The 14,865-nt window shown below is 38.9% G+C and overlaps 1 protein-coding gene across 2 annotated transcripts in view; it reads left to right on the top strand.

Moving 5' to 3' along the window:
* Positions 1 to 1,954: 1,954 nt before the first annotated feature.
* The window catches only part of TRAK1 (trafficking kinesin protein 1), an 86,264-nt gene continuing 73,353 nt past the window's right edge, over positions 1,955 to 14,865 (top strand). Inside the window, exon 1 of one of the 2 annotated variants that reach the window (XM_088165667.1) lies at positions 1,955 to 2,246. The gene's annotated coding sequence lies outside the window, so the exon portion shown is untranslated. The remainder of the gene's footprint in view (positions 2,247 to 14,865) is intronic. The other variant, XM_088165677.1, reaches the window with a different exon arrangement.

The following is a 14,865-nucleotide window of genomic DNA, read 5'->3' as shown; positions in this document are numbered from 1 at the left end:
GGGGAAAGTAAAGATCTGCATTTTGATTCCAACTTCATTTGAGCAACTAATTTCTAATATCAGTAATCTCCCTCTTGTAATTTCTAAAGAGCCATTTGAAAGGGGACCATTTTAAAAGTAATTGGTACAAGTAACCCCATTGTTCTCTTCAGTATGTACTGTGATAGTGCAGGAATAATGGATGCTCTGCAGGGGAACACTTTCTGTTAAAAGCACTCCAGGGAAACTATCTCTTCCTGCAGCTGCCACAGCAGGGTATCATTTTTATTAGGGCATGGTATAAGTTTATCATTCGATTTAGTATGTTCCTTTAGCTGTTACAGTCCTTACAAAATGCAGTTTTTGGACCTCTGAGTGTGAGAAGTATTTCCAGGTTAAATGATACCATGCAGGAATACAAATGTATGTAATTGAGGAAAACTTAATGAAATGTTATTTTGTGCAGAAGGGTGTTTTTTTCAAGAGTTAATATTGTCCATCTGTTTTCTAGTTATGATGTTCTGATTTCAGTGCAAATGTATTCTTGTTGAGACCTTCTAAAACACAGAGAGAATTTTGCTTTTTTGTTCTTATGCTGAAGGGGAAAAATAGGTAGAGAAAAATTATGCTGGTGCAGTGTTCCAGCTTTGTTGCAAGACTTTTCTGGAACTTACTCCCAGAAGATGTAAACACCTGATCTTTGTCTTGATAGTTTAGAGACTGATATTTGGGTCTTGCAGTGAGTTTCTAGAAATACTGTCTTGTTTTGGTGGAACAGTAATGTTATTGGCTAGAAATGCCAGGAAACAGGATACCGAAATACTGAATGTAACTTTAACAGCAAAATAAGATTATCTGGACATGTTCCAGAGATTAAGGAGAGCCTTTTTAACATAGCGTTCTCAAGAAAACTGTTGTTCTGGTTCTCAGTGAAGCACTGAACTTAGCATGTTCTGTTGCTGCACTTGCGTATGGACTTGCATCTTCACCTGCTGCATGCAAATCTGTGCAATTGTGTTTTCTTGCTGTCTGGCTTCCTGTTTTTCCCTTATTGTCTGGATGTTCCTGTGTGACTTGTGCTTCTGCTTATGCTTATCCTTTCCCAAGACTGTTTTTCTGCCATCCCACGATAGTATTTTCCTTTCCTAGCAGTAGGGAGCATTTGCATCTTTCCTTATACTGCTGATAACCAAAAGCAGTACCATACTACCAGTTTTTGCAGTGCTTTTAGCTCCTTACGCAAAAGGTTTGGTTATGTTTTGGGAGCAATGTGCCTTTCTTTGTTCCTTCTCTGGCCAATTCCATTGTGCTGGGGACATCAGTATCCAGCCTTGAGGGACTTCATTCCCAGTTTGAGGCTGAGGCACTGGTGAGCAGCAGTGTGGTCAGCCCTTTAACCCAGGGCACCTTGGGTTTTGTTTTCTGTCTTCTCTGTAAAGGGAGCAGAGGTGCCAGCTGCCAGTCTGTCAGTGGGGGGCTGGGCTGTACAGTGGAAAGTCTAGTATGATTACACTGTAAACTTTTGATCATTGCTGTTTCGTTTACTATCAGTTGATTTCAAATTATGATGTTATTAAAGTGCCAGTAAATCAACTAGGGATGTGCAGCCTGTTTGTATGACCTGGCTCATACAGATGCTGGGTAACACAGAACTTTGGCCTGGCTGACATGAGAGAAAGTTGGTGAATGAGCCCAGGTGAATGGACTGTGCTTACTGCAAGTTGGTATAGGCAAAAATATGGATGTTTAATCAGCTGTTGGTAAAAATCACAGCATAAGGACTGGTACTTTGCTACTGTGCAAGGTGCAGAGTGCACATGAGTGGGCAAAGTGCAGAGATAGGCAGCTGCTCTGTGAAGAGTGTAGGGGTTTTAGTATTTGTTGAATTTGTTTAAGGGAAAGAAAATCATATGTCCGTATATACACAGGTTGGAATGGCTTGAACTGAACATTTGTTTCTTTTGTGTTCTGCAGACTTCTTGAAGCCAGCTCTAGCGAAGGGAAGGAGTTCCATCTGTGCCAGCCAGCCCCAGTCTCTAGTGCTGGTCCCACTGATGGCACATTGTACAAGCCTGTGAAACCTGCCAAGCTGGACGCCACAGCTTTGCACGACTGCACTTTGGCCGCCACTGTGCCTCCCTCGGAGCTGTCGAACCATGCAGTCCTAGCCTGTGACACAGGCATTCATGAGGAGCACTATGTAAGCGAAGGCGTGGAAGATGATGTGCCAGACTGCAGAGAGTACAGAGATGCCTGCACCATTACTGGTAAGCAGTCAAATCCTTTACCTTGGTAAAGCATGTGGAGGTGTAGAGTTAAGCTTCTGTTCTTAAGCTCATCGTGGGGTATCTGCTTCATGGACGGTTCTGCTGCTGTTCTGCACATTTTTATTGTTTAAGAAGTGATTTCACAGTCAGCAGGATTTTCAGTGAAAGCACTCTGTAATGTTTAAGGTCCTTGAAATAGGCCAATGACAGCTGTGAAACCAGGTTACTGTATTTATGTACTAGGGAAATTGAACCATTTGAAAGTTGGTTTGGAAAATAACTGTAGTCAGGGATGAGGAGAAGGGAACACTGCACCTTAAAGTTTATGGAGTGCTTGTCCTAATGTTCAGAATAATTTAGATTTCTATCTTCATATGCTAATTGCTTTCTCATGAAAAATGTGAGAAATAGGGATGGGAGAAAATAACATTTTTACTGTATATATTTTTGCTTTTCAAAGCCATTTCATTTTTTGACATTTGTTCTGGAACAGTAAAAGTTAATGTATATGGAATAGCTTCTTCTGCATGCTTTTATGAAAGGTTGAATACCTTATTATAGATGCATACAAATAAATGGAATATGTGTTGAAGTATGGTATTTTAGGTAGAATTGTAATCTTAGTGCTGTGGTCAGCTGACCCAATTTTTTTGTGTTTGAATAATCGCTGTAACTCAGTTTACTCATGGTTATGGCCATGAAATGACAGGCAACTTCCATTCCGAATGCATGGTATGTTGGCTGAGCTGTGAGGCTTCTTTTAGCCTAATGTGACCTTGTGAGTTCTAAGTCCTTTTGGGAATGTTTGAGAAGTCAGCTGAATTTTTTGGAAGGGAGAGATGAGATGTGCGAGAAAAACAGCAATAGGACTAAGGTCCTTCTAATTGGCAGCCAGATACTTTTATCCTGAGTTACTTTCAGCCCTTTCTAGAACTGTCTTTAAATCAAAGAACTAGCTATGTGACTGTCAGCAGCTGCTTTAGTAGCATGCCTTAGCTTAGCTCAGCCCAACAGCTGTTTAGTTACTAAGGGCTGATATTTTGAAAAAAAGAAAACAGAAGGGCAGAGGTGCTTTCAATCCACCCTGATTTCCTTGGGAAGGCAAGCAGCAGGGTTAACGCTGGAGTCACTTTGTCAGGTATGTGTCTACGTAAAACAAATGTTTCATTTAAACAAACTTACTTGTCATCCTTCCTTCCTTGTTTTCATGGATTTAGAGCTTCTTAACTGGTTAGTTCAGAAATGGTCATCCTTTTGACTTCCATGTAGGTATTTGCTTGTTAGATAGACTAGAAAGTACACATCACATAAATGCATTCCGGTGATATAACTGTTTTCCAGGCCTCTTGTAGAAGGATCTTGCAATCTGTTCTGCTTGCTGTGGTCTGTCTCCTCTTCAGCCCCTCTCCTCCCTCCCCTATTAACAGGAATTTAACTTTATTTTTCTGTTTCTGACTACAAGCCAGGACAACCAACTTCTTTAATGAAGCAAGATGCCTTTGTGATTATGGTTTCTTGAAAGGCAAGCCAACTCACTTTTTAACATTTAAAAATTTTTTATTAATTGGAAGCCAGTGCATGTTCTTGCTACTTCATATTCCTTCAAGTCTGATGTAGTTTCTGAATCTTTCTTCTTGCTTAGCTGTTAGCCAGGTATTGTTTACAGATTGGTCCTAAATTGCTTTCTTAAATTGATTTGCTATTCTGCGGTGTCAGATTTGTACTGTTAGTGACCTGAGGACAGCGTGATGTGACTTGCAGTAGAAATAGCAGTGGTTTTGTTGATTGTTTGGTTAGTTAGGGGATTTTTTTGGTGTTCATGGATTTTTGACTTTTAGCTTTTTGTTGTGTGTTTTAAAGGTGTCAGAGGGCATAGGCTGAAAGTCAAAAATTGGTTTCACATTCACTCTGTAATCTTTATCATTATTGTGTGCAGGTATGCAGTGTATACCCCCGAAACAATCTGAAAGGTAAATACTTGATTGAATTGTCAGAGACTTGTACATGAAGACTTTGTTTAGTTCTGATTAACAAGTTATCACTACTTCTTTTTTTAAATTGTTTAATGGGAAAAATGTTGCTCATATTAAGTCTGCGTATACTGTACTTTATTTCTGATGACAAAGCTTGGCTCATCCTAGAGTTCAAATTCAGCAATCAGGGTAATCTATATATTCTTTTAGTCTTAAATTAACACCTACAGCCTGTCTTACAAGTTATCTGCAAAAATTCTTGCAAATAAAGGCTTGAGCACAGTTAAGAAAATAATGAGAAACTGATGCACAGTGTGGTGTGGTGATGCTTTCTGGAATGCAGCAAGCTAATGATAATGGGAGCTATCTCTGATATAGCTAATAGTAAATTAAATGATGTGCACATTTTGCTTTTTAAGGTTTTAAGACCATTGAGTCTCAAAGAATTTTTAATGCTGCTTCCTTTTCTTTTTGTTATTGTTTTTGTTTCCTGTTGTGTTTGCTGGAGGTAGAGAGGCACTTTGGCATTCTCTTGTCAGCACCATTTTTCCTGCCTTGGACCCTAGAGCAGATTCAATGTAGCTGAGAGCTTTGCACATTCTGATTGTGCTAAACGTGTATTCTTGGATATAGGGTTGACTTAAACATTTCTTGTCCCCAAACCATCTCAGAATTGTGCTTGAACAGATTTCTGTGGGAGTGTAACTAGAGGTATTTTAGGCAACTGGTCTGGATAGAATCCCTGCTGTGCTTTTGTGTCAGAGAGAAGATGAGGGTTAGTTAGATCATAGCTCTGATCGGTCCTATTGTGTGGCCTAAAAACAATTCTGTTGGTATAAGGGAGGCAATAAGCACCGTAGGGCTGGGCCCAGATGACAAGAACAGTGTGGTGAAAAATTTTCTCGAGCCTGTGTCTGAGAGAGGGACAGAACCCTAAAAGCACCTTTCCCACTGAATTTGATACTAAAGCACCATCCAAAGCTCATAGGTTCTGCAAGTGAAGCTTTATGCAGGTAAATGCATTTGAATCTGTGCTGACTTCAGCACGGAGATGAAATAGGATAGTTGATCCGTTGAAAAAAATTGTGAATGTTTTAAGGGTTAGGAAAAAAGTGCTGGTGCAGCACATACTTTCTGAACACTTAACCTGAAAACTGACTCAGTAGTGGTTGTAATAGATTTTTTGCTTTGTAGTATTTCATTCTAGGTTTTGTTAGCAAGATTTAGGAGAAAAGATCAATGTAGTGACTTCAAGTTTTCTATTGCTATTGATTGTGGAGCTCCTGCAGGTAAATGGGCAGAAGACTCAAGCCCTGAGGTTGGTGGACAGTGGGGCAGCACTGTATGGAAGTGGCATGGTGCTGCTACATGTGGGAGGCACCTATTGTTTCCTAGTTGTTTTTCTTTCCTTTTAACTTTTCTTTTTCTTGCTGCTCTCATTCATCCAAGAGTATAGAGATAGGAATACGGATGTAGCACCATCTAGTCCCAATTTTATGAATTACAAAACTCTCTTAGTCTGATTGCCTTTTTCTTATCTATTAGCTGCTGTCAGACAAATCCTCTCCTCCTGGAAATGGGGAGTACAGAGGGGATGGAAGTCTGAAATGTCACTGGATATTACTCTTGTGATAGCTGTCTGACTGCCAGAATATTTTTGTGAGGCTTTTTGGTTGTGGGTTTTTTTTTCTCTTAAAATATGCTTAACACAGTATCCTTAGACAACTTCAGTAAGTTAACTTTGTTTTTGAATGTCTGAATACTCACTATTTGCACTGATTTTGGTATGGTGTACTTTGTAATTCAAGGGCTAACTACTTAATATGCCATGTAGGTTTCTTTCATCCTTCTCTGAAAAGGGGGAGAATGAATTGACTGTAATTTAAATTGCCCAGCTCCTTCATTAGTTTGCATGATTCATTTGTTCATTGTACTAATTACTCTTACTAAATGCATGTAGGAGTCTGTTTTCTAGCTGTTCAGGACAGTTTCCTGAGGGCTAGTGAATTATTGGGAAATGCTCCGTGGTAATAACCTGTTCTGTGTCTTACTTTGTTTGCAATTAACACAAGTAGATTTTTTCTTTTCCCTAAAAACAGAGTTATATTACTGGAGGGGTCAAACCACTAAATGTCTTGTTTTCTTAGCAGGAGGGTGTCAGTGAGAAGAGTTGGTGTTGTTTGACCTTCCTTGTAGGTTGTGTAATTTGCACGTTTCTGCAGTGACTGTAGTGGAAGGAGTCATAACATCCAGAGAAACCAACTTTCTCTTGCTGTCAAGCCTAATTCACACAATCTTCTAGCAATGTTTGGGTGCAGAAAGTTTTTTCTGAGTTTGCATCCTGTCTCTATCCTTATTCAGGCTTTAAATATGTTCCCATATGAAACGGAGATTCCATTCTCCTCTGCCAAATTACCATTCTTCATGGCAACATCAGCCAATTTTGATAACTGACTTATCCTACAGATAATGGTGTCATTCTGACCATTTCTTTATATAATCACTTTATTTTAAAATACGTGCTTAGGGCTCACAGAATTTCCATTCCATTGTCTGTATGTCCCCCCTAAGGTGCACGTTTTTGTGTTGAAAAGCTGAATTTCTGTTCCTTCCATTTCAAGTGTGATATAGCTTGATTACTCAGAATTAACTCCATAGGGATTTAGGTATTACAGGTTGTTGTGAGATTGCTTTACTGTTGTTATGAGATGATGGAGAAAATGCTGTACCTGTGGCTGTCCTGTTGAGGTGTGTGTGTTACCACCAGAAACCATGTACTTACTATTCTGAGACTGTTCAATAGGGTGCTCTGGTTGGTTTTGTTACCTGTTACAGGCCTGCTGGTTGACTTTTAAGCTTTAAATGGTTAAAAAAAGTATTGATAGAATATTAACAGTTTTTAATTGCTTCCCATTATTTGAATCTCTGAGTTCTGTTAAGGTTACCTTTCTCTTTTAGTGGAGCTTAACTTGCTCTAGCATTTACTTCTTTTTCTGTTCCTGGTTTGGGGTGGGACTTTCATGTTTTTCTCAGTTTTGTCAATATGAGAGAAGAGCTGTAAAATACTGCTTGGTGGAGCTGGAACTCGAGCAAAGAGCATAATAAATGGTCTTCTGTGTTGGACCAGCTGGCTCAGGACTGTGTTTCTGACTCTCAGATACTGGATATGGAGATCACATACTCAGCCACCCTCAGTAGTCTACTCTCAGTATAAGTACTCCCATCATGCAGAACTATTTAGTGTTGGAACCTGTCCATAGCTTTTTCTTATCTGGATCTGCTGTTTGTTTTACTCTGGAAGTTCATGGTTGCTACTCTTGTGTGCAGTGACACCAATCTTGCGGTGTCTGTCAATATTTGTCCTAGTTATGTAGGATTTTGGTGAATATCAGTTCTTCTTTCCCCTTATGATGTTATCTTTATTATTTTGAAAAACCTTCATAGTTTTTACATCCCTGCCTACTCTTCTCCCAGCTGTCTTAGTCTCTCCTTTAAATAAAGCTATGAGAATGTTGATCCTCTCCTCAGCCCATTTACTTTATTGTAAGTTATTGTCACCATTCTCATCCTGTAAGCTTGATCTAGTTTTGGCCTCTTGTCTCTCTTTCCTGAGAGTTCTGTAAGCAGTGATTGCTAAATTCTGAACAATCTTCCTTTCTCTAAAGCATTCTGAAAATGCCAGTCCTGTTAACATGAGATAGCTCCTTTGGCATGACTGGAACAATTTTATGAGTCTGACTGTATTTCTGTGTAGCATATTCTGACAAAATTATCTTATTCTCTGTGCCTGCTGCATCTTTGCCTTTGTTTTGAATTTTCTGTCTGGCTTTTGGTGTGTTCTCAGTCAACTTAATGCAGATTCTCCTCCCTTGCGTCCTCCCCACAGTTGCTTTCCAGCTCTTACCCATTTCAAGTAACCTGGTGTTTTTTTTCTGATTCCTCACCTGTGTCGGGTTGTTATGCTATGTTTTAATCTGTATCTTCGACATATATTTTTATTTTATCAAGGATTATCTTTTTGTGGTTTGATGACATTTGGTTGGTTGGTTTTTCCTTAAGCAGAATTCTGCTGTGCTTCCTATCTAGCCCTCTTATTTATTTATGCTTCCTAATATGGTCCATGTTTTTTAGTGTGAACTGTCAATTCTGAAGTCACTATGAAAGCAACTGTTGGAATTACAAGTCCAGTGTGAAATTTTTAAAGGTATTCTTGTTAGATTTTCCTTGTTTTGGGAAGCAATTATCATTCCTAAATATGTACTTTATTCAAAGTAGGGGTGCATGAAAGCAGTAAGTGTTCATCAGTGTTCTGGGTTTGTTCTTTGGAGAAAGTACTGAAGGCCAGTGCCTAGTAGATTTTTTGGGAATTTTTTTTTTGGCTTTCATTTTTTGTTTTCCTGTTGTAGTGCAATGAATAGTGCAGGAAGACTAAATAGCTACATTTGATTATTGGCACATTTAAATATGTGAAAAAAGCTTCCATTCCATAATTTAGTTCCATAACACATGAAGTTCAGCTTTACCTTTCTCCCTCAATGTATGTGTGTGTCCATCATTAAGCAACACATTTTTCACTTAAAGTAAGCATTTGTAAAGAGCAAGCTACATAAGATTTAATTCTTATGTTTTGCTTGTGATTCTGTGCAAGCTTTGTTGACAGACATTTTTTAGTGGTTGGCACATTTTATAGCTGGGCTGAACAACAAGGAAAAGCAGGACAATTGCTTTTCAGGGTTGTGTACTCAGTGATTTATCAATGGGTTTTTAAGACATTCACAGTATCTCTTGGCAGCTGGAAGATCCTAATGGTTAATGAATGTGTTAATTCTTACTGCTGCTGAGCAGTGCATTGCCAGCATGCCTTTGGTATATGAATAGCTTTTTTTCTTACTCTAAAGGAATAGCCATGGTGGCAAAGTTTCCTTTTATTTTCTGTTTCCTGTGAAAATCATTACTATAGGTGCATTTATCTACAGGGAGAAACATTTCCATGCTTTCATTTAAAGGAAAGTTCATTTAAATTTATGGCACAGTGTGGGGTCCTAATAGTTTAATGTACCAAGTCACCAAATCTGTCTCAGGTTTTATACCTAGCAGGAATTCAACCTGGTAAGCAATGGCATTCCTCACATTGGAACTGTTCTTTCCACGGGTTTCATCTTCATTAGCTTTGACATTCTCAACTTTATCCTAGTCTTTATCAGGTGTGTTTGGCCAGGCCAAAAAGAGGTTAGCATGGAATCTTTTGTTTTCCTGTAGAAGCTGGGATTTTTTGTGGGTTTTTTTCCATGTTCAGAGGCAGAAGAACCACTGGTTACACAATTTTGGTTAAAGGTGTGGCAGGACTTGAAATTTCAAATCATGTCATGCCATAACAGTCAAGTTACAGAAGCTGCAATGGTTGTTTGTTTGAGGAGTCTGAGTTCTAGAGGTATGAGACAGCTTTCATGTTGAAGGGCTTTTTTTACAGATGCTTGGTTTTGCAGCCTGCTGTGAGACTTCAGATGTATAAGGATGCTAAGGCTATCTTTCCCTTTGGACAAGTCAGTGAATTGGATTTTCTTTTTTTTACCCTTTGCCTGAGAAGCTAACCACTTGCTTTACATTAAAACACATGTCCTGAGTTCAGTTATATTATTTGAAAGACTTCAGTGCAGTTTCAGTACAGTTAGCCACATTCTGGGCAGCCTTGAACTGACATTGAATAAGAATATGGTAAGTCCTGGGATTTTCCCTATTGCTCTGTATATACGCATGTAATTGTTAAATAATGCTCAAGAAATACTTCTAATTATAGAATTCAGTCAATACTTAATGACTGTGTCTACATGGGCCTGTGGAACTCAAGTAATGGATGACTACAGGCCATGTTTTCTTCTTCAATAGCATAGGTAGCAGCCTAATTGTGTGGTAGAACTTTCTTCCCTCTGCTTTTCATTTTTCTGTGGATCTGTTGTAATGATAATGACAAGCTCATTCCATCACTGTCTAAATGGACAGGAAGCATGGGGAAGATGAGGCTATTGGGCTGGTCCAAGCAGCCAGGAAATATCTGCTGGAAAAACATTTAGAGAAAGACTATCCTTCGTTCTTCCATCATTGGAATATGGTTAGGTTTGTGGGTCTTCTGAAAAAGAAGAATGCTAATGTAGTCATGGCCTCCTGAGTGGTTGTTTATCTAGATTAGGTGACTAGTCTCAATGTTTGCATGGGGCAAAACCAGCAGTCAAAATGTTATAGTATCTGGCATGGAATAGCCTCAACTTGATGAACTTCGATTTCTTGTGTTACGTGTGGCTGGACTTTAGCCTCCATGCTTGTAGACCTTTTCTGCAGAAAGTCTTTAACTGATATGGAGCCAGCACTGGAAGTGACCCTTTGCACATATTGTGTGCTTTTTATTTTTTGGAATTGTTATTTATTGCCTGTTCATTCTCAAAGATTTCTTTAAAACAGAATTAAAAAAAAAAAAAACCAACTCTGAGAGAGCTAAGTGTCAAGGGTGAGTGTAATATGTCTGTGAAAAATAGGACAGGACTGAAAACCAAAGAGAGGAGTATGTTGTCCCATGAAGTAATGTAGTAGATTCCTTTATTCTTCCAGCTTTCTTCAGAGAGTTTCCTTGTTTCTCTTGTCTTTTTGTTATTGTGCTTGTATCTACTTCTCTTTCCTCAGCTGCCTTAAAAGGTTGTGACAAGTTACGATGTTTTAGTTCTTTTGTGAGAAATGAAAGATTTGCCTGAGAATGCTACTGAGGCATATCTTTGTTTGCTGTTAGATTTTTTTTTTCCTCTTTTGTTTGTTTTGCTTTGTTTGTGTTTCAGAAGGAGAAGATCTTTAGACTGCCCCTCTCTGGCTGTGGGCTGAGCACTAGCTGCCTGGGGTTTGATGCAGTGGAGTTTCTTGGAAGGTGCTCAGGGTGGGCATGTGATACAACCTGATGACCAAAGCTTGTGTTTTGAAGGTTGCCAAGCAGCCCAGCACTTCCCTAGGGTCACACCCAGAGTGGAGTTGTTTTGCTGCACACACGGCTTCTGTTCAGCAACTGTTTCCCTTTGCTCAGAGGAAACACTTCTGAATAGCACAGCCACTTTGTGCTGTTTGCAAGGTGTTGGCTTCCATGAGGACTGCAACTTAGGGGAACTGTGCTCTGTGAATGATACTGGGTAGTTTTCTTGTGGTCTTTCTTGTCATGGCTTGTGTGTGCTGGCACGCCCCTTCTTGAACAGAGCTCTGACCCTAGCGTGGTTCCTGGCAGGGTTGTGTTTATGAGCAATTGCTTTTTCCACTTACAGCAGTGGGCTGAAAGAGGAAAACTGGCTGGGAAAAAGCCCTGTGGGATTTGGGGGTTAGGGTACTAAGGCAGTTCTGCCGGCAGGTGGCAGTTTGTACTGCCGGCAGGTTCCGTGGAGACCTGGTAGTCCTTTTAACCTTGGGAGGGCAGCTCTGCTCACAAGCAAATCGGTGAAACCATAATGATCAGGGATGGTTTGAACCAGAATGCAGACAGGCACAAACTGTATATTTATGTTCTTTGTGAGGACTGTACTGATAAGCTGTTTGCATTGTGTTTGTAGAGGTTCCTGCAGATACCAGGCTCTGAGATTTGTATCATTCATTTTCTCTGCGTGTTTTCTGTGTGTTTTGGGGTGTTATTGTTGGTCGCCACACTCCCCACACCCTTGTCTCTTCTCATTGTTCTAGGTTCATTCTCTGAATTTATGACTAGTTCTAATGTGGAGCTCATTCTGAAATTAAGTGCTCTTTCTTTGTCAGTCAAGCTAGGTTTTTCTTTCCTACAGTAAGATGCATCTATAACCATAAACAGATGAAACCCAAAAGCCTGGTAGGGAATTGAATTTGACAGATGAGATGCTTTTAGGTGACCATGTTAATAGGAATGAGATTTTCAAAGTTGTCTAACTGTGTTCATGCTGAACTTAGTTGGAGTTGAAGTTAGTTTGACTGAGGCTTAATTGCTTGTTTATGAAATGCTGGCATAGTTCCACCCATCCAAGTAACATTGACAGCTAAGTATGTATGTAACTCTTTACGGGAAGTGACCTAATGCATTGCCTTGCTCTGTGAGTGCAGTATGGAAAGGACAGTGGGTGACCACCACACACAATGCCTTGTGATCTCTCTGTTATGTGCAGAGGGGGGAAGGCGTTCCCTGAGGAGCTGTACTGTCTCTCTACAGTCAGCTCCCTTTGTTTTAGACTTCTCACTCCATTTTCTCTCTGATCAACTCCTTGTTCAATTGTCAGCAAAGATGTCAGTGTGCATCTCAAGATAACCAAGTGATCTCTTATTCTCACATGCACGTAGTTGTCCTGCAAATTGTTTCTTTCTCTGCATGTGAAAAATTTAGAAAAAAAAGAAAAGAAAAAGTGGGGGAAGGAAGAAGCCATCCTCCCACCCTCACGTCAGTCTCCCCAGTGAGGAGTTAGTTTACTATATTAAGAGCATTTTGCATGGATAGAGATGTGCCTAGAAGAAAGGGAACTGATGAAATAGTTAAAGGTATCTAGATCAGCAAGCATAATAAAAATTCCTTTAAGGAAATATAAGCAAGCTGAAATAACCAGTGAAACTTGAGTGGCTGTCTTAAGTTGAGAGGCATGGGGTAGATAGGTTTAATATGTCCAAAAAGGAAGAAACACACCAGCCAATCAAATGCCAATATATTAAAAGATCCGAAACAAGCTAGTAGATAATCCATTAACAACCACCCAAGGGATACTGAAGTGGGAAAAAATATGCAGAAAAGAGCTCAGCTGCAGTGTTCTGCATCTTCTTTATGGAAAGAGAAGATTAGAAATTGTAACAAGAAATTAACCAGAACAAAAGTCTTTAAAAACATTTGTTTTAATCTCATTTAGAAAACAGAAAGCATGAGGAGGAATGTTGTCAAAAGTTGCTGCAAAGCAGACTGAGCACCTTTTTCATTTCCTGAGGAACAGGACATGGAGAAATACATATATGCAACAAAACAAGTGAGGTGGGATGTTCATGCATTTAAGCTAAGAAGAAACTAAAGCAGTAGAACATGTAGAACACCCTCTTTCAAAAAGAGAGTGAAATTTATTAACTTTTTAATATTTAATTATTTCTATGAAGGACTGAAAGCTATAGAGTTGCAAGAGCATAAGCAGAACCTGGAATGATCAATGCTTTACTAAGAATCATGAGTTCATAATTTATTAACTATTTAGGTTGGTTTTGATCTGCTTGTAGAAATTTGTTTGCCAAATGTGTTTTCCGGAAAACTGAAAGTTGAAAATTGCTTAGATTACAAACACCAGAACCCGTAACAGCAACTCGAAAGGATATAGTTTGGCTACATTTTATTCTATCATGTTAAAATTAATTACAAGGTAATTTTTTTAAGTGTAAAGTGTTACATTTTTCTCAATAAAATGAAGGTACCATCTAGGGGAAGAGGAAGCACTTTTATATGTGTTGGAAATCAGTTAACCTAATCATAAATTGCTATCACAGATGATGTCTTGGGTGTTCATAGTAGAGAAGTTACTTAATTGTTTATCTTTGCAATTCTAATCAGAAATATTAAAAAACCCCAACTCTGGAAACAATCAGAGTCTTATAAAAATATACCTGGTGTTTGAGGATGAGGGATAGTGTTAGTCTGCATATCTTCTCATAACAAATGTGTGCATCTCAGAAAAGGAAGGGCAGGAAAAGTGAAGGGGGAGAGATTGTGTACTGTAGCACTGAGAATATCACCATGATTTAAGGGGTGAACTAATGTTTAGTCATGAACAAGTGTAATTATGACGTACTGTTTTTCTGAACAGGTAGTTACATCCGAGCCTGTTCGTATTTCCTCCTGGTATGCAGATTTTAAAATTGCAGTAGAAGTTAATGACAATAGCATCATAATAGCATCATAAGAAGTTGCCTTTCCAATTACTTATTAATATCTTTTCCAGTTTTTAGGCCTTTTGAATTGCTTAGAAACACTCAGGTATTATGATATGGTAGAGTAGAAACATTTTCTTGGTTGTCTTGACTTCCACGATAATTCTTATTGCTTTTCTGCCTCGCTTTCACATTTTAGTGGATTTCTTTTCTACAATAAAACTGTATGGATTTTTTTTTCTGTGTATGCATGGATGGGGTTTTTTTTCTCTCCTCACATTTTATTGGTCGCTTCCTTTGCATTCATTTTTCACTAGTTTTTGGGATAAAACAAGCCAGTTTACTTATCTGTACAGCTGAAACGTTCTCATCTCATCTATAAAGTCTGTTTCTTTTGGAATCCTAATTAAAAAGAGGAGGACACTAAAGGTTTGAATTTCTCAAAGTTTTTATTTCTTTATTCCCAAGACCATCAACTTGGGCTGTGTAGATCCTTGCATTTTTCTGAAGAGAAAATCTAACATTGCGGCCAGAAAAATTCACCCAAAACAACCCCAGTGAAAATAAAATCAACTCCATATTCTTGAGATTGACAGCAGTTAGGTAATCTAAAGATAGATGTATAAAAAAAACCCTATTTTATATGTCCATGTAGACAGAAAGATTTTTGAATGTATAGTGGATGTCAGCAGGTCTTTTTTAGAAGATCAGCTGTCTTTTCTGCACTCAGATGGTTTCAGGCACTGAGATGATGCTGTCAGCCA

This window comes from Sturnus vulgaris, chromosome 1 (assembly GCF_052056855.1).
Source record: "Sturnus vulgaris isolate bStuVul1 chromosome 1, bStuVul1.hap1, whole genome shotgun sequence".
Classification (NCBI taxonomy): Eukaryota; Metazoa; Chordata; class Aves; order Passeriformes; family Sturnidae; genus Sturnus; species Sturnus vulgaris.
This window is presented reverse-complemented; position numbering and strand designations above follow the sequence as displayed.